Source organism: Sus scrofa, chromosome 3, assembly GCF_054392235.1.
Source record: "Sus scrofa isolate SSC_HxYL_T2T_F1_AM1 chromosome 3, Sscrofa_HxYL_maternal_Yorkshire_Landrace_v2.0, whole genome shotgun sequence".
In the NCBI taxonomy this organism is placed as follows: Eukaryota; Metazoa; Chordata; class Mammalia; order Artiodactyla; family Suidae; genus Sus; species Sus scrofa.
In genome coordinates this window covers 46,044,511-46,062,191 of record NC_139385.1, presented here as the reverse complement: position 1 = coordinate 46,062,191, position 17,681 = coordinate 46,044,511, and the positions used below count along the sequence as shown (strand labels likewise).

At 44.3% G+C, this 17,681-nt stretch overlaps 1 long non-coding RNA gene across 1 annotated transcript in view; it reads left to right on the top strand.

Moving 5' to 3' along the window:
• Positions 1-17,681, top strand: part of LOC102160363 (ATP-binding cassette sub-family A member 17) — a 60,780-nt gene that overhangs the window by 24,504 nt on the left and 18,595 nt on the right. The window contains exons 7-12 of the long non-coding RNA XR_014842598.1: positions 2,922-3,045; positions 12,751-12,874; positions 13,169-13,195; positions 14,696-14,990; positions 16,809-17,029; positions 17,307-17,560. This is a non-coding gene — a long non-coding RNA (ATP-binding cassette sub-family A member 17). The remainder of the gene's footprint in view (positions 1-2,921; positions 3,046-12,750; positions 12,875-13,168; positions 13,196-14,695; positions 14,991-16,808; positions 17,030-17,306; positions 17,561-17,681) is intronic.

The following is a 17,681-nucleotide window of genomic DNA, read 5'->3' as shown; positions in this document are numbered from 1 at the left end:
TGACATATGGAAGTTCCCAGGCTATGGGTCTAATCAGAGCTACAGCTGCCAGCCTACACCACAGCCATAGCAATGCCAGATCCGAGATGTGTTTGCAACCTACGCCAAAGCCCATGGCAATGCCGGATCCTTAACCCACTGAGCAAGGCCAGGGATCGAACCCGCGTCCTCATGTATTTGTTACTGCTGAGCTACCAAGGGAACTCCCCTGTATGTGTCTTTAGATCTGAAGTAAATCTCTAATTGGCAGCATATATATGGGTCTTTTTCTGTATCCATTCAGCTTCTCTGTCTTTTGATTGGAGCATTTGGTCCATTTACATTTAGTTATTGATATCTATGTACTTATTACCAATTTGTTGATTGTTTGGGGGTTGTTTTGTAGTCCTTTTCTGTTTCTTCTTTTTTCTCTTCCTCTTGATTTGATGACTATCTTTAGTGTTATGTTTGGATTCCTTTGTTGTGAGTGTATCTATTATAGATTTGGGGGGGGGGGTTGGTTACCATGAGGGTTGTGTATAGCAAATGGTATATAGTTATTTCAAGTTGCTGATCTCTTAAGTTCAAGTGTATTTTAATAACCCTGCATTATTACCTGCCCCCCCATATTTACTATTTTTGACATTGTATTTTATATCTTTTGGTTTTGTGTATCCCTTAACATTTTTTTCTTGGCTACACCACAGCATATGGAGATCCCAGACCAGGGACCAGATCCAAGCCACACTTGTGACCTATGCCAGTGGATCCCTAACACACTGTGCTCGGCCAGTGATTGAACCTGCATCCCAGAACTCCAAAGATGCCACCGATCCTGTTGCACCACAGTGGGAACTCCCCTTAACTACTTATTGTGGGTATAGAAGATTATAGTATTTTTATTTTTTATATTCCTAGTAGCTTTATAAATGGTTGATTTAGCACCTTTACTGTATATTTGCCTTTACCAATGAGATTTTTTTTCTTTTCATAATTTTTATATTTTTACTTGTGGCATTTTCTTTTTGCTTAGAGAAGTCCCTTTAACATTTCTTGTAAAGCTAGTTTCATGGTGCTGAACTCTGTTAGCTTTTATTGTCTGTAACAGTTTTGATCTCTCCATCAGATCTGAATGAAAGTCTTGATGGGTAGAGTATTCTTGGTTTTAGGTTTTCCCCTTTCATCATTTTAAATATATTGTGCCACTCTCTTCTGGTTCTGCTGAAGAGTCAGCTCATAGCCTTAGGAGAGTTCCCTTGTATGTAATTTTTGCTTTTCCCTTGCTGCTTTTAATATTATCACTTTATTTTTAATTTTGCCATTTATTTATTTATTTATTTATTTATTTTGTCTTTTTGCTATTTCTTGGGCCACTCCCGCGGCATATGGAGGTTCCCAGGCTAGGGGTCGAATCGGAGCTGCAGCCACTGGCCTACGCCAGAGCCACAGCAACGCAGGATCCAAGCCACGTCTGCAACCTACACCACAGCTCACGGCAATGCCGGATCATTAACCCACTGAGCAAGGGCAGGGACCGAACCCGCAACCTCATGGTTCCTAGTCGGATTCGTTAACCACTGCGCCACGACGGGAACTCCTAATTTTGCCATTTAAACTACAATGTGCTTTGATGTGGTTCTCTTTGGGTTGGTCCTGTTTGGCACTGTCTGCTTTTTGTGAACCTGAATATGTTTCCCTTCCCAAGTTAAAGAAGTTTTCAGCCATTGTGTCTTCAAATATGTTCTCAGCCCCTTTCTCTGTCTCTCTCTTCCTTCAGAAACCCTTATATAATGTGAATGTCAGTACACTTGATATTGTCCAAGATGTCTCTTAAACTGTCCTCATTTTTAAAAAATTCTTTTTTTCTGTTCAACTTGAGTGGTTTCCATTACTCTGTCTTCCAGTTCACTGATCCATTTCTCTGTATCATTCAATCTACTGTTGATTCCTTCTAGTACATTTTTTATTTCACTTATATTCCTCAACTCTCTTTGGTTCATTATATTTTCTAACTTCTGGTTAAATTTCTCACTATATTCATCCATATTTGTTCTGGGTTTTTGAGCATCTTCAGGATCATAACCTTGAACTCTTTATCAGGTAATGACTTCATTGAGTTCTGCTTCTGGGGTTTATCTTGTTCCATCATTTAGAACATATCCCCCTGTCACCTCATTTTGCCTAATTCTAGCTGATTTTATTTTCATGTATTTGGTATTCTGGTTACATTTCCTGATCTTGGAGAAGTGGCCTTATGTAGGGGATGTTATATCCTGTGCATCCCAGCAGTGCACTCCCGTCTGGACACCAGAGCTATATGCTCCACGGGTGCTTCTGATGTGGGCTCTGTGTGCTTTTCTGTTGTGGCAGGCTGACTACTGTGGGCAGTCTAGTAGGTGTGGCTGGCTCCCAGTCCAGTTGGCTGCCAGACTCTTGGGGAAGTTACTTAACTTCTCAGCACTGGCCTCAAAGAGCTACTGAGTTAATTCATGGAAAAGATTGGCCCTAGCATTTAGTAAGTACTCCAAAAATAGTATTGTTATTGATTTTTACTCAAAAGAAAGGAGATATATTAATATGTACTTTGTATCTGCAGTGTGCTAAGGGTGTGATTGATTTATCATTACATAAAGGCTTTTTTTTTTTTGGCCACACTTGTAGCATGCAGTAGTTCCTGGATCAGGGATTGAACCTGTGCCACAGCAGTAACCAGAGGCATGGCAGTGACAACACCAGGTTGTTAACCCACTGAGCCACCAGGGGATGCCCCAAAAAGTTTTCGGAGTAAATGCTGTTACCCTCATTGTTCAAGTTCAAAGTCATGAAGCTAGAGAGGGACAGAGTTGAGATTTGAACAAATATCTTCTTAATTCCATGACCTATGCCTTTTCCTCTATAGAAAGCCAAGGGCGATGATGAGGGATTCATCTTCCGCCTTTGAGAAATAAAACTACTCTTCCTTTCCAGGCCTGAATCCCTATTTACTAAGTTGGAACTGGGGCAGGTGGAGCTGGGAATCGCCAGCTTTGGGGTCCCTGTCACTGGAACGGAAGAGGTCTTCGTTCAGTAAGCAAGTACGGAACTCAGAACTCCAAGAGTCTTAGGGTGGAAGGGACCATAAACATTGCCCTGTGCCTGAATCCCTTCTGTTACATCCTCGCCGAGTGGTCTTCCAGCCTCTGATTAGTGCTTACAGTAACAGGGATACTGGTTAGTGTAGAAAATGTTGACTGTAATATCATTCTACAAACAATTTTAACAAACTTCTATGAATGAAAAAATGACACTGTATCAGGTGGGATGCCTTTGATTATAAATAACAGATAATTCTAACTCCGCTGGTTTAAACAATTAGGGAGGTTTGTTGTTGTTGCTTTTGCGGGTTTTTTGTTTTGTTTTGTTTGTTTTTTGTCTTTTTGCCATTTCTTGGGCCACTCCCGCAGCATATGGAACTTCCCAGGCTAAGGGTTAAATTGGAGCTGTAGCCGCTGGCCTCCACCAGAGCCACAGCAACGCGGGATCCTTAACCCACTGAGCAAGGCCAGGGATCGAATCCGCAACCTCATGGTTCCTAGTCTTATACATTAACCACTGAGTCACAACAGGAACTCCAGGAAGGTTTAATATTTCATTAAAAAAGATTTCCCAATGGAAGTTCCTTTGTGGCCAGCAAGTTAAGGATCCAACATTGTCACAGCTGTGGCACAGGACACAATTGTGGCACAGATTCAATTCCTGGCCTGGGAACCTTCACATGCTATGGGTGCAGCCCAAAAATAAATAAATGAAATATACAAAATTTTAAAAATAAAAATAAAAAAGTTTTCCAAGTAAGAGCAACTTTGGGGTTAGCTAATTGATCCACCAACCTATTTGAATGTCATGAAGCAGGGATGCTGGGTCAGTTCTAGGAAAGCTTTGAGGGGGCATTCCAGGTAAGCTACCCAGGAGGCCATACTAGGCCAGAAAGTGGCAAGAGGAAGAGGTAAGTGTTATTTTATCCAGTCTGGTAACATTTGTCTTCTAAATAGAACATGTAAGCTATTTATGAGTATTCCTTACGGCATTAAAATTTCTATCATTTTATCTTATATTTTCTACTAGTCCTGCTTAGTCTGTATGGCTTATTCTCTACCTTTTTTGAATTATTTTTTTTCATTGTACATTTTCCTCGCTCCCCCACACTAGGCAGAAATTATTTATCCTTATTGTAATGTTTTAGTTGTGAGCCTCGATATTGAGAGATGCACATATGTAATTTGTCAAAGTCTTAGGTGAATTAATATCTTTGCTCTGCTCCTGGAAAACACTGAGACCATGGAAGACTTTAATTTTTGTTTTGTTTTGGTTTGGTTTGGTTTTCTTTTTTGGCTGCCCAACGGCATATGGTGTTCCAGGCCCAGGGATTGAATCTGAGCTGGAGTTGCAACCTATGCCACAGCTCCAGCAATGCTGGACCCTTAACCCACTGCAACAGGCCAGGGATTGAACCCATGTGGCTGCTGCTGCAGAGACGCCATTGATCCCACTGTATCACAAAGACTTGAGTTGTATTCGCATACTCGCACCATCACCAACTTACATACTATCGTTATGTATTTTACTTCTTTAAGTCTGCAAAACCTTATTGTTGTTTGGGGAAGACAGCGGTCTTTTTTTTTTAATTTAATTTTGTTGGAGTATACTTGATTTACAGTGTTGCATTAGTTTCAGGTGTACAGCGAAGTGAATCAGTCATACATAGAAATACATCCATTCTGTTTTCCCATGTAGGTTATTATAAGATATTGAGTAGATTTTTCTGTGTTGTACAGTAGGTTCTTGTTAATCATCTATTTTATACAGTCACATGGATGTGTTATTCCCACCCTCCCAACAGAGGTCATTTGAATTTATGTCCATATTTAGCTCCTTCTATGTTCTTTCCTCATATCTCTCAGATAACTTTCCTTCTGCTGGCAGTACATCCTTTACCGTGTCCTTTACTGTTTTTATGCTGCTGCCAAACACACTCAGGTGTTTTGGGGTTTTTTTTGTTTGTTTGTTTGTTTGTTTATTTGTCTGGTTTTGGTCTGGAAATGATTTTTTTATTATTTTTAAAAAAATTTTTTTGCAGAAAAAGAAAATTTAAGAAAAAGAGAAAAAAAATTTTTTTTTGCTTTTTAGGGGCACACCCATGGCCTATGGAGGTTCCCAGGCTAGGGGTTGAATCAGAACTACAGCTGCTGGCCTTCACCACAGCCACAGCCACGCCAGATCCAAGTCTCATCTGCGACTTACACCACAGCTCCTGGCAACGCTGGATTCTTAACCCGCTGAGTGAGGCCAGGGATCGAACCCACAACCTCATGGTTCCTAGTCGGATTCATTTCCACTGCGCCATGATGGGAACTCCCTAGAAATGATTTTATTCCTCTCCAATTTTTTTTTTTTTTTTTTTTTGCCTTTTTAGGGCCACACCTGCAGCACTTGGAGGTTCCCAAACTAGGGGTCTAATTGGAGCTGCAGCTACTGGCCTACACCATAGCCACAGCAATGAGGGATCTGGGCCATGTCTGCAACCTACACCACAGCTCATGGAAACAGCAGATCCTTAACCCACTGAGCAAGGCCAGGGATCGAAACTGCGTCCTCATGGACACTAGTTGGGTTCATTAACCACTGAGCCACAACAGGAATGCTCCTCTCCAATTTTTGAATGATATTTTCCTTGTCCATCCTTTTGCATTCAATCTTACTGTATATAATTACTGTGTATTTTAGATGTGTTTCTTATAAAAGTGTACATCTGGAGTTTCAAAAAATTAATTTATCATTATCTTTTAAGTAAAATCTTTCATTCGTTACAACTAATAAAAATTCTGGAGTTCCTGTTGTGGCTCAGCAGTAATGAACCCGACTAGTATCCATGAGGATGCAGGTCCCTGGCCTCACTCAGTGAGCTAAGGATCTGGCATTGCTGTGAGCTGTGGTATAGACCAAAGACACAGGTGAGATCTGTCATTGCTGTGGCTGTGAAATAGGCTAGCAGCTGAAGCTCAGATTTGACCCCTAGCCCAGGAACTTCCATATGCTGCAGGTGCAAAAAATAAAATAAAAAATTAAAGGCTACAAATAGGAATTCCCGTCATGGCTTAGTGGTTAACGAATCTGACTAGGAACCATGAGGTTGTGGGTTTGATCCCTGGCCTTGCTTAGTGGGTTAAGGATCTGGCGTTGCCATGAGCTGTGGTGTAGGCCAGCAGCTACAGCTCCGATTAGACCCCCAGCCTGAGAATCTCCGTATGTCGCAGGTGCAGCCGTAGAAAGGACAAAAAAGACAAAAAAAAAAAAAAAAAAAAAAGCAAAAAATAAAAATTTGGAGTTCCCATTATGGTACAGTGGACAAATAGGAACCATGAGATTGCAGGTTTGATCCCTGGCCTCACTCAGTGGATTAGGGATCCAGTGTTGCTGTGGCTGTGGTGTACGCCAGCAGCTGTAGCTCCAATTAAACCCCTAGCCTAGGAACCTCCATGTGCCACGAGTGTTGTCCTAAAAAAATAAATAAATAAAAATTTAAATTTAAATTAAAAAAACAACTATTAAAAATTCTGATTTATTTGGTTTTAAATCTACAGTCTTACTAAGTGTTCTCTATTTATCCCACCAATTCCATATTTTCTTTTATTTCCTTTTAGCCTTTTGGATTGATTTACTGTTTTTTTGGGGGGGGGTTTATTTTTTACTTTATGTTTTATCTTCTATTAGTTTAGAATTTGTAAGTTATTTTGCTCTTCTCTTATTGGTTATCCTAAGACCACAACATGCATTTTTTTTTTTTTTTTTTTTTTTGGCTGCACCCACAGCATATAAAAGTTCCTGGGCCAAAGACCAAACCTACACCACGGCAGCAACCCAGGCCACTGTGGTGAAAATGCTGGATCCCTAACCCATTGCACCACAAGAGAACTCCAAACGTGCATTTTCAGCTTATTAAAGTTTACAATAAACTAGTACATTTACCACATTCCAGAAAAAGCAAGATATTTAGCACACGTAAATTCTGTTTATTCCACTTATGTACCCTTTGGTTCAACTATTTAAATTCTGTATCTGTTCTTAAAAACCATAATATATTATTGTTTTTGGTGCAGTCAGTATTCATTTAAATTTAGGGCATATCTACCCTTTGTATTGTTCTTTATTCCTTCATTCACCCTGAAGCTGCCGTCTAGGACCATTTTCTCTCTGCCTGAACAATATCTATTTTCTTTAGCACAGATTTCCTGGTGATAAAGCCCCACAGTTTTCATTAGCCTGAAAATATATTTTTGGCCTTCGCTTTTGAGAAATATTTTTCCTAGATATAGAATTTTAGGTTGGCAAGGTTTTTTTAAAACACTTCTGCAATGTAGTTCTATTGTCCTATTTTAAAAACAGATTTATTGAGGTATAATGTACATACTATACATTAATCAGTAGTTCATATGATTAACTTTGATGACTTTTAGTAAATTTACAGTTTTGTGACTATAACCAAAATCCAGTAGTAAAATATTTTAATCACCTGAAAAGCTCTTTCATGTTCATTTGCAAACATGCCTTGTTCCCATCTCTAGTGCAAGGCAATCACTAGTCTACTTTCTGTCTGTATATGTTTCCCTGTTCTGGGCATTTCATAAGAATGGAATCATTTGCATTCATATGTAAAAAATCATACATTATGTATTTCATGTCTGGATTCCTTCACTTAGAATAATTTTTTGGAATTTCATTCATGTTGTAGCATGTATAATACTTTGTTCTTTTTTATTGCTGAATAGTACTGTCATATGGATAGATCTTTTGCAGGGTGGGGGCTGCACTTGCAACATATGGAAGTTACCAGGCTAGGGGTTGAATCAGAGCTACAGCTGCCAGCCGCAGCCACAGCCACAGCCTCATGGAATCCAAGCTGCATCTATGACCTACACCACAGCTCACAGCAACACCAGATCCTTAATCCACTGAGTGAGGCCAAGGATTGAACTCGCATTCTCCTGGATACTAGTCAGGTTTGTTACCACTGAGCCACAACAGGAACTCCTGGATCAATCATTTTTACTTATCCATTCCATTCTATTGTCTTCTGGCTTCCATTATGTCCACTGAGATGTCAGTTGCCAGTATTATTGTTTTCTTTTAACGTAATCTGTTCTTTACCTCTGGCTGCTTTTAATACTTTTTTCCCTTGCCTTAGGTTTCCAGCATTGTTACAGTGATTTTCTTTGTGTTCCTCTACTTAGGATTTTTATCACTTTTTTTTGGCCACACCCACAGCATACAGAAGTTCCCAGGACAGGGATCAAACCTGAGCCACAGCAGTGACAATGCTGAGTCCTTAACCACTAGTCCACCAGGGAACTCCCTACCACTTTTCGCATCGTGGTTTGCTGGTATTGATCAGTTTGGCGAAATTATTAACCCATCTCTCTTCCAATCCATCCTCTCTTTCCTCTCCTCCTGGGACGGCTACCTGCTACTTCTACATGATGCTTTCCTTTCAGGTGTCTCACATCTGTTATACTCTTTATTTTTTATTTTTTTGGCTTATATTCATTGTCTATTGCTGCATAACAAATTACCCTAAAACTTAGCAGCCTTGAAACAACACACATTTATTACCTCACATTTTCTGTGAGTCAGGCGTCCAGGAGGAGGTAGATGAGTAGTTCTGGCTCAGGCAAGTTGTAGGCAAGCCATTATGTAGGGGTACAGCCTCTGAAAGCTCAGCTGGAGGAGGATCCATTTCCTTGTTGGCCGGCCTCGGTTCCTCACCATGTGGGCCTCTTCCCAGGTTGCTCGGAAGACCATGTGATGTGGCAGCTGGCTTCCCCACCGCGAGGGATCAGAGGGAAAGAACATGACCAAGACAGAAGCGATAGTCGTTTTGTAACCTATTCTTGGAAGTGAGATTTTATCCCTTTTGCTATATCCTGTTCATTAGAAGTTAGTCACTAGGTCCAGCTTGTGAAATCAAGGGTAGAGATTAGTACAAGCAACAGAAGCAAAAATTCACAAGTAGAACTACATCAAAATTTTAAAAATTAAAAACAGAACTACCATCTGATCCAGCAATTCCAATTATGGGTAAATCTACGAAAGAAGTGGAATCACGGCCTCAGAGAGATATATGCACCCCCATATTCATAGCAGCCTCATTTACAATGGCCAAGCTGTGGGAACAGCCTAGGTTTCCATCAGCAAATGAATGGAGGAAGGAAATGTGGTTCCTCCATTAAGAAAAAAAAGAGGAATCCTGCCATTTGCAAGAGCATGGACGGGCCTTCAGGGCATTACGTTCAGTGAAATAAGTCGAGAGAGGAAGACAAACACCGTATGATCTCACTTATGTGTGGAATCTAAAACAAACAAAACTCAGAGAAACAGTAGATTCGTGATTGCCAAAAGTTGGAGGTAGGGTTGGGAGAATGGGGCGAAGGTGATCAGAAGTTCCAGTCCTTTTTGGAGTTCCCGTCCTGGCGAAGCGGAAACACATCCGACTAGGAACCATGAGGATGTAGGTTCGATCCCTGGCCTTGCTAGGTGGATCAGGGATCCAGCGTTGAAGTGAGCTGTGGCTCAGATCCCACGTTGCTGTGGCTGTGGTGTAGGCAGGCCACTGTAGCTCCAATTTGACCCCTAGCCTGGGAAGTTCCATATGCCTAAGGTGCAGCCCTAAAAAGCAATACATAAATAAATAAATAAATAAATAAAAGTTGGGATTTAATTTGTTTTGTTGATTGTCTAGATTAAAGAATAATGACCGAAAAATGTTAATGATGTAAATTAAGCTTAAAAGCATGTCATATCTGAAACAATTTCATTAAAAATAGAATTTGAGGATATATTCTTCCGGTATTAAAAGAGTGTCATTCAATCCACCAAAAAGGTTCCTAACCTCATGGGTGAATGAATGAAGTTCTGCATCTTTGTCGTTTCACTTTTACCTTAATTGTTGATGTTAATTACAACATCAACCAGGAGTTCCCGTCCTGGCTCAGTGGTTAACAAATCCAACTAGGAACCATGAGGTTGCGGGTTCAATCCCTGGCCTCACTCAATGGGTTAAGGATCCAGCATTGCCGTGAGCTGTGGTGTAGGTTGCAGGCATGGCTCGGATCCCACATTGCTGTGGCTGTGGCATCGGCTGGTGGCTACAGCTCCGATTAGACCCCTAGCCTGGGAACCTCCATATGCCACAGGTGCTGCCCTAGAAAAGACAAAAGAAAAAAAAACAAAAACCATCAACTAGTGCTCTTGTCAGGACTAAATTCAGCAACCTGCACGCCACTGCCTCCTGCCCACTACCATATAAGGGCACCGTCCTGGAAGTTGATCCTTCTGCTGAAGTCCAGCCTTCAGACGATGGCAGCCTGACTGGTAGCTTGACTGCAACCTCATGAGAGACCCTGAGACAGACCCACCCAGCTGAGCCACTCCCTGATCCCTGACCCCCAGAAACCATGTGAGATAACAAGTGCTTACCACTGGGTTTTTTTATGATTTTTATTTTTCCACTATAGTTGATTTACAGTGTTCTGCCAGTTTCCACTGTATGGCAAAGTGACCAGTCATACATGTATATATATTCTTTTTCTCATATCACCCTCCACTGTGTTCCATCACAAGTGACTAGGTATAGCACCCAGTGCTATACAGCAGGATCTCATTGCTCATCCACTCCAAAGGCAATAGTTTGCATCTACTAACCCCAAATTCCCAGTCCATCCCACTCCCTCCCTGTCCCCCTTGGCAACTACAAGTCTGTTCTCCAAGTCCATGAGTTTATTTATTTTCTATAGAAAGGTTTGTTTGTGCCATGTATTAGATTCCAGATATAAGTGATATCATACGGTATTTGTCTTTCTCCTTCTGACTTACTTCACTTAGTACGAGAGTCTCTAGTTCCATCCATGTTGCTGCAAATGGCATTAGTTTGTTCTTTGTTATGGCTGAGTAGTATTCCATTGCGTATATATACTACATCTTCTTAATCCATTCATCTGTAGGGCACCCTCCTGCACTGTTGGTGGGAATGTAAACTGGTACAACCACTATGGAAAATAGTATGGAGATTCCTTAGAAAACTAAATAGAGAACTACCACATGACCCAGCAGTCTCACTCTTAGGCATATATATCCGTACAAAACTTTCATTGAAAAAGATGCAGATACCCGTATGTTCCTTCCAGCACTATTCACAATAGCCGAGACATGGAAACAACCTAAATATCCATTTACTGTTGTTTTTAAGATGCTAAATTTTTGAGTTCCTATTGTGGCTGATGGGGTTGAGAAACCAACTAGTATCCATAAGATCCCTGGCCTTGCTCAGTGGGTTAAGGATCCAGCACTGCCTTGAGCTGTGGTGTAGGTCACAGATACAGCTCAGATCCTATGTCTCAGCAACAAAAAACAATGAATACAGTCTTTTGCAAAACTGTACTAGAGGGAAAATAAGCTACAGTTTATTGAATTATTTTGTTGTGACAAATTCCCAGAGGTAGAATAACTAGCTCGAAGACTAGCAGCTGCCAATAATAAATACATCTTTTTGCCTTAAACGGGGTTCAGCAATTTTTTTCTTAAACGGCGAGATAGTAAATAGTTTAGGCTATGTAGACTTAGCATCATCAAGGATATTATGTAGGCACTTGGTTATAACCATGTAACCATATAAAAATGCAAAACCAGGAAATTCCTGTTGTGCCTCAGCAGTAATGAGCCGAACAACTATCCATGAGGGTGCAGGTTCCATCCCTGGCCTTGCTCAGTGGGTTAAGGATCCAGCATTGCTGTGAGCTCTGGTGTAGGTGGCAGACGCGGCTCAAATCCCGCATTGCTGTGGCTGTGGAGTAAGCAGGCAGTTGTTAGCTCCGATTTGACCCCTAGCCTGGGAACCTCCATATGCCACAGGTATGCCCCTTAAAAAAATACAAAAAAACCGTAAAATCCTTTCTGAGCTCTGAGCCATACAAAGACAAATCCTTGGGCTGGATTTGGCCCACTCGCCATAGTTTACCAACCCCTGCCCTGGAGTATCAGCTGTGCTGCAGTTTATAATCTACAGTTTTGCTCATAAAATAGAATTAAGTGATATTTTATTTCTGTTTTAATTTATGTGTGTTATCTTTTAAGGAAAACAATGAAATCTGTTTATGCTAATGTTGCCTCAGTTATTTGCAGAAGCTATTGGTCAGTTAATTCAGTTCTGAGTGCCTATTCCTAGCCAGTATATACTTGCTAGCAGTATATGATCTTTTTTTTTTTTTTTTTGCGTTTTAGGGCCAAACCCATGGCATATGGAGGTTCCCAGGCTAGGGGTCTAATCGGAGCTGCAGCTGGCGACCTACACCACAGCCACAGCAATGTCAGATCCAAGCCATGTCTGCAACCTACAAGCGTTACATCCGCTGGCCAGAAATCATGTTTAATCTTTTTTTTTTTTTTTTTAATCATCCACCTGGAATTTAAAGGAATCACGGCAACGCTGGATCCTTAACCCACTGAGCAAGGCCAGGGATCGAACCCGCAACCTCATGGTTCCTAGTCGGATTCGTTAACTACTGCCCCACAATGGGAACTCCAATAGTATATAATCTTAATGCAGCTCTTTTTTCCCTCATTATTCTTGTCCTAACATTTATTTTTCGGATATTACATGACTTTCATTTTTTAGATCCAAATCAGATAAGATGTTGTGATTTTGAGAATTTTTATTTATTTTTTATTTTTTGTTTGGTTTAGGGTTAGTAAGATGGTAGATTCTAGTCTAGATATGCAAGTCATCAAGCTTCCTTCCTCCCATTCTCACCTGCTGGCCAGCAGAGTTCCTGAGAACAGAATTAAACGTCTTCACGGAGTTCCTGTCGTGGTGCAGTGGTTAACGAATCCGACTAGGAACTACGAGGTTGCGGGTTCAATCCCTGGCCTTGCTCAGTGGGTTCAGGATCTGGCATTGCCATGAGCTGTGGTGTAGGTTGCAGATGTGGCTCAGATCCCTCATTGCTGTGGCTGTGGTGTAGGTTGGTGGCTATGGCTCCGATTCCACCCCTAGCCTGGGAACCTCCGTATGCTGCGGGAGCAGCCCAAGAAATGGCAAAAAGACAAAAAAAAAAAAAAAAAAAGAATTAAATATCTTCATTCAAGGCTCTTCTCAAGGCAGTCTGTGCCCATCCAACCAAACACTGGAGTAAGCAAATATTTCCAATGCATGCCAGAAAGCAGATTTTTATTGCATTCTTGGACTCATAATAATATTCCATTAAGAAGTGTGTATCAGCCTTTAATAGGGGCTTACGAAAAAAATGTGCAGATTGTGGGCGTATAAGATGGGCTCTGCTGGGTTACAGGAGTCACATGCTCTTTGTTCCAGTTTAAGGGCAGAGGCTGGTGTTTTCTGGCCAGGATCAGCTTAATGGAGGGAGGTGTCAGAGAGGATGATGGGAGAGCCCTGAGCCATTCCTTTCACCAGGGAGAGGAAAGAGTAAAAGCGTTACATCCGCTGGCCAGAAAGCATGTTTAATCTTTATTTTTTTTTTAATCATCCACCTGGAATTTAAATTTTCAAAACCATATCCTTATGAAATACGCGGACAACCTGTAACATTCTTTTAATGCTGAAAAAGAATACTGATGTGCATTTTGTATAGTAGTCTTGATGGAGCTATCTCTGAGGTATGCTGCAAAATAATAGAGACTGGTGTTTGTGGGTCAGGAAAGAGATTAATCTCACTGTTTTATAGTCTTGAATCCCACATGGGGGGGAAGCTGCCATCCATGGAGCCTCTGAGTTGGAAAGAGTCTTGCGGTCACCTAGGCCGGCCCCTGTCTTGTGTAGCAGGCTCTCCTCCAACCTCCAGGATGGATCTCTCAGGCCTAGCTTTGCTTGTGGAAAGAGCCCTGGAAACTTCCCAGGAGGTATTTCTCAGAGCACCCCCTCAGACAGGTCGATGGCAGGGCCTTCTGTTGAGTGCTTGCGGGGAATGGAGCCTCCATCACGTCAACCGGGGGAAACTTGGGGGGGGGTGCTTGCTAGAGACTTTCATGGATTTTTGGGTGTTTGGGGAACAAGGAACACTGGCACCTGAGGCTTGAAGGCCCCCTGCCCATCCCAGCTAGTGCGGTGCCACAGAAAGGCTGAGCGACAGCGTAGTCCCTGCCTCTAGGCCCAGCACTGGCACTTGGGATCTCTGGGTACACCACACATGCTGACTGTCACTGTCACTGCCTCAGGGACACGTTTGTGCATGTCCTGCGTTGCCCATACATGTGGTCTAAAGGGTACTTTCCTGAAAGTGAAATTTCTAGGTTAAAGGCCACGTACATATCTAATTTTATTGATTCAGCTAATTCGTTTTCCAAAACAGCTGTACCAGCTTAAAGTGCCAGCCATGGCATTTCTCCTCTACCTTCACCGACTTAATTTTTTGCCAGTCTGGCAGGTAAAAAGCAATTGCATTGTGTTTACATTTGGTGTCTGTTTAGGCTCATTCTTCCAGGCTCCTTCCAATCTGTGCCTCCTTCTGCCATTAAATGTGAATCAAATAATTGGGTCAGAGACTTTTAATCTGAAGCAATTTTGACCATATCAAAATGTCAGACATACTCCGAGAGAGAATATGCAGCTGGACAGAAGCCAGCTTCCACCTACGACCAGGGTAAGGGTTGTCCTCTTTTCTTTCTACGGCAGTTCGGTCTTCTCTGCCAGCAGCTCTACGCCATGTTCTTGAAAAGGGCTACTTTTTCTTGGACGACGACGCTGTCGATTCAGATCCTGGCGCCTCTGGTGATCATTATAATCAGCTTCTCGTTCCTCACCTTCACCGCGGACGTGGGACGTGTCCCATGGGAGCTGAGCCTGAGACCATATAGTCAAACTGTGGTTCCCCTCTTTATTTCTCCGAATTCCAGGTTGGGTCCTGAGCTTTCAGGACATTTTGCAGACATGCTTAAGGCTGAGAAGCAGATTCCTCCGAAGCTGCGAAGTACGTACCAGGCCCAGGAGAACGGGGCAGGAGGCACTCCTCGTGGTGCAGCCACGTGATGCTCCCTGACATCTCAGAAAAACGTCTTTCAAAACCCAAATGGCAGCAAGAGTGGACTTCGTGGAATTGAGGCCAAGTTGTGTCTTTCTGGGGGCTAAAGCATGTCCAAAAATGAAACTGGTAAGTTGTCTCGTATGTTTGACTGTATGGAGAGGAGGTTTACACTTCTATCAAGGGAGCGTGTGGACGTGGTGACTGATGCAAAGAAAACGAAGCAAATGAGAAAAGGAGCCAGTTGTTCACTTCAGAGGTGGAAAGGTGTACAAAAAAGAAACATGTCGTGGTATACCAGTTGGTTCAGCTGGGGATAAATTTTACTTTTCGTAGTACCGTCAAAACCGCCTATTGATTAAACCAAATTTATGACACAACTCGGGGAGGGGGGAGGCCATGGGGGTGAAGGGAGTCATGAGAGAACCGTCTTCGCTGCTGTGGGAGGATGTCGGTAGAGACATGGAGCACTCAGCAGGCTGGAGAAACACCAGCTAAAACATCTCAGAGGGGTTGCCTCTGGTGAGCAGGTACCAGGGAGCGTGAAGGGCAGGCCTCGGCACTGCCATTTCTCATTATGAGTTCTGTATAATTATTTGGTTTTTTAAATTATATTCATGTATTATTTTTACTTAAAATTGTTAAGGACTTTTTTTTTTTTAAGTAAAGAGATCAAATGCAGACTACGGGCTAGCAAACGGGTTGGGACTGTAGTGGCCAACCTTTGCAAGCCTTGGTTTCCTCATTTGCAAAATGGAGAGAATAACACCCCTTGCCCCCGTCGTCACTGGAGGATCCCACGAGGGAGTGCCTGTCAAGGCCTTCGCTCAGTGTAACACTCAGTAACTTTCAGCCGATGGTACAGTTCACTGATGGCACCCCTGCGGCGGTGGTGGTGGTGCTGATTGAAGGCCCCTTCCAGAGCTAAAAATTCCAGAGTTCTAGGTGGGTCATATATTTTACTTGGCACTGTTTGCTGGCAGTGAGGAGTTGAACAATAATGCTACCAGGCCTTAGGGACCTCCTAGCCCGAGAGCATATGGCTGCCTGACAGTAGTTACACTGCGCAGGAACAATGAATGGTGGTCACACAGACATAACTTAGCCTTGGGGCACCAGAGGATGCCCCAGAGTTCAGAGCCTAAGGTAGGAATAGCAAGTGACCCACAGCAGGGGAGTGCAACTCCAGGACAATCCCAAACCACAAGAAGAGCCTTGCTGAGCGTGGGAGCAGCGAGTCTTCAGGCCTGGCTAGAGCTTGCACACGGGAAGCTGAGCTTGCACAGCAGTCGGACGCTGAAGGCCGCGGGAAGGAGCCGGCTCTATCCGAGCGCAGAGGGAGGCAGTTGGAGTTGCGGGGTAGGGTGCGAAATGATGGGACGTGGCCTCACACAAGCCCCGAGGGGCCAGAGGGGAGGCCGGAGCTCCATGAAGCCGCCCAGGCCGGGCAGAGGTGGCAGGGCTTTGACCCTGAACAGGAGGGGCGTAGACAGCAACCCAAGGACACTCAAAAGATGGCGAGGCTTCGTTTTCTGCTGCTTCAGGCAATGAAAGGAAAACGTGCTTGAGGCCACAGGGCCCTCAGGCTCGGGCAGGAGGCGGCAGTGTGGGTGGACCTGAGGGCACGGCCAGGTCAGGAGGCGCCCACCTCCGGGCGTGGGTGGCGGTGGGTGAGGCGACGGATGCCCAGGAGGAGCAGGGGTCTGGGGGATACCAAAGGCGGGCCGCCGGGCGGGGTGGGGCGCCCGGGCGGCCTGTGCCTTCCAGGTTCTCGGGAAGGATTCCTTCTGAAGAAGTCAGAGGAGGAGCCTGAGGTCTTCGACCAGAACTACTCAGCGGCAGCTTCCTTCGAAGACGTGGGGGAGCCCGCGATCGACCGCGACGGAGCTGTTCAACCACCAGGCGGACCGCTCCCCCCGCCGCGGCGCCGGCCCTGCTGGACAATGTCCTCCTCAAGCTGCTGGCCGGGGCCGGGGCTTCCGAGACGGGCCCCACACGGACACACCGGCGAACACCCTGTATGAGTACGCGCAGCTCCCGCCGCCTCCGCACTCCCTCCCCCCTCCTCCGCCTCCGCTCCCCCCCCCCCCCGCCTCCGCTCTCCCCCCCCCCGCCGCCCCCTCCGCTCTTTCCCCCCCTCCCCCGCGCCCGCCGCCTCCGCTCTCCCCCCTCCTCCACCTCCGCTCTCCCCACTCCACCGCCTCCTGCTTCTTTGGCTTCTTGTTTTAATGGCAAATTGTTTTAGGCAGCGCTTGCTGTGAACAGTTCTACCTAAAGGGCTCCCTCCTGCCTCATATCCTACCTTTTGCAGGGGCCCTAAAGGACATGTCCTCGTCCTCAGCTTGCTCTTTGGAATGGCTTTCCTGTCCAGCTCTGTTTCCATCTTGACGGTCAAAGAGAGGCGCCTCCAGCAGGTCCGGTTCATCGGTGGCCTGTACGTGGCTACATTCTGGCTCTCCGCGCTGCTGTGGGACCTCCTGTCCTTCCTCGTCGCCACTCTGCTGCTGCTGATGAGCCGCGTGGTGCTGGGGCCCTTCCCCTACACCGCACGGGGTGGGCGGTGGGGGGGGGGCTGGCCCTGGGCCCCCGCAAAGAAGCAGAACTCAAGCTGAAGCCTGGCCGGCAGCTCCGTCCCCTATT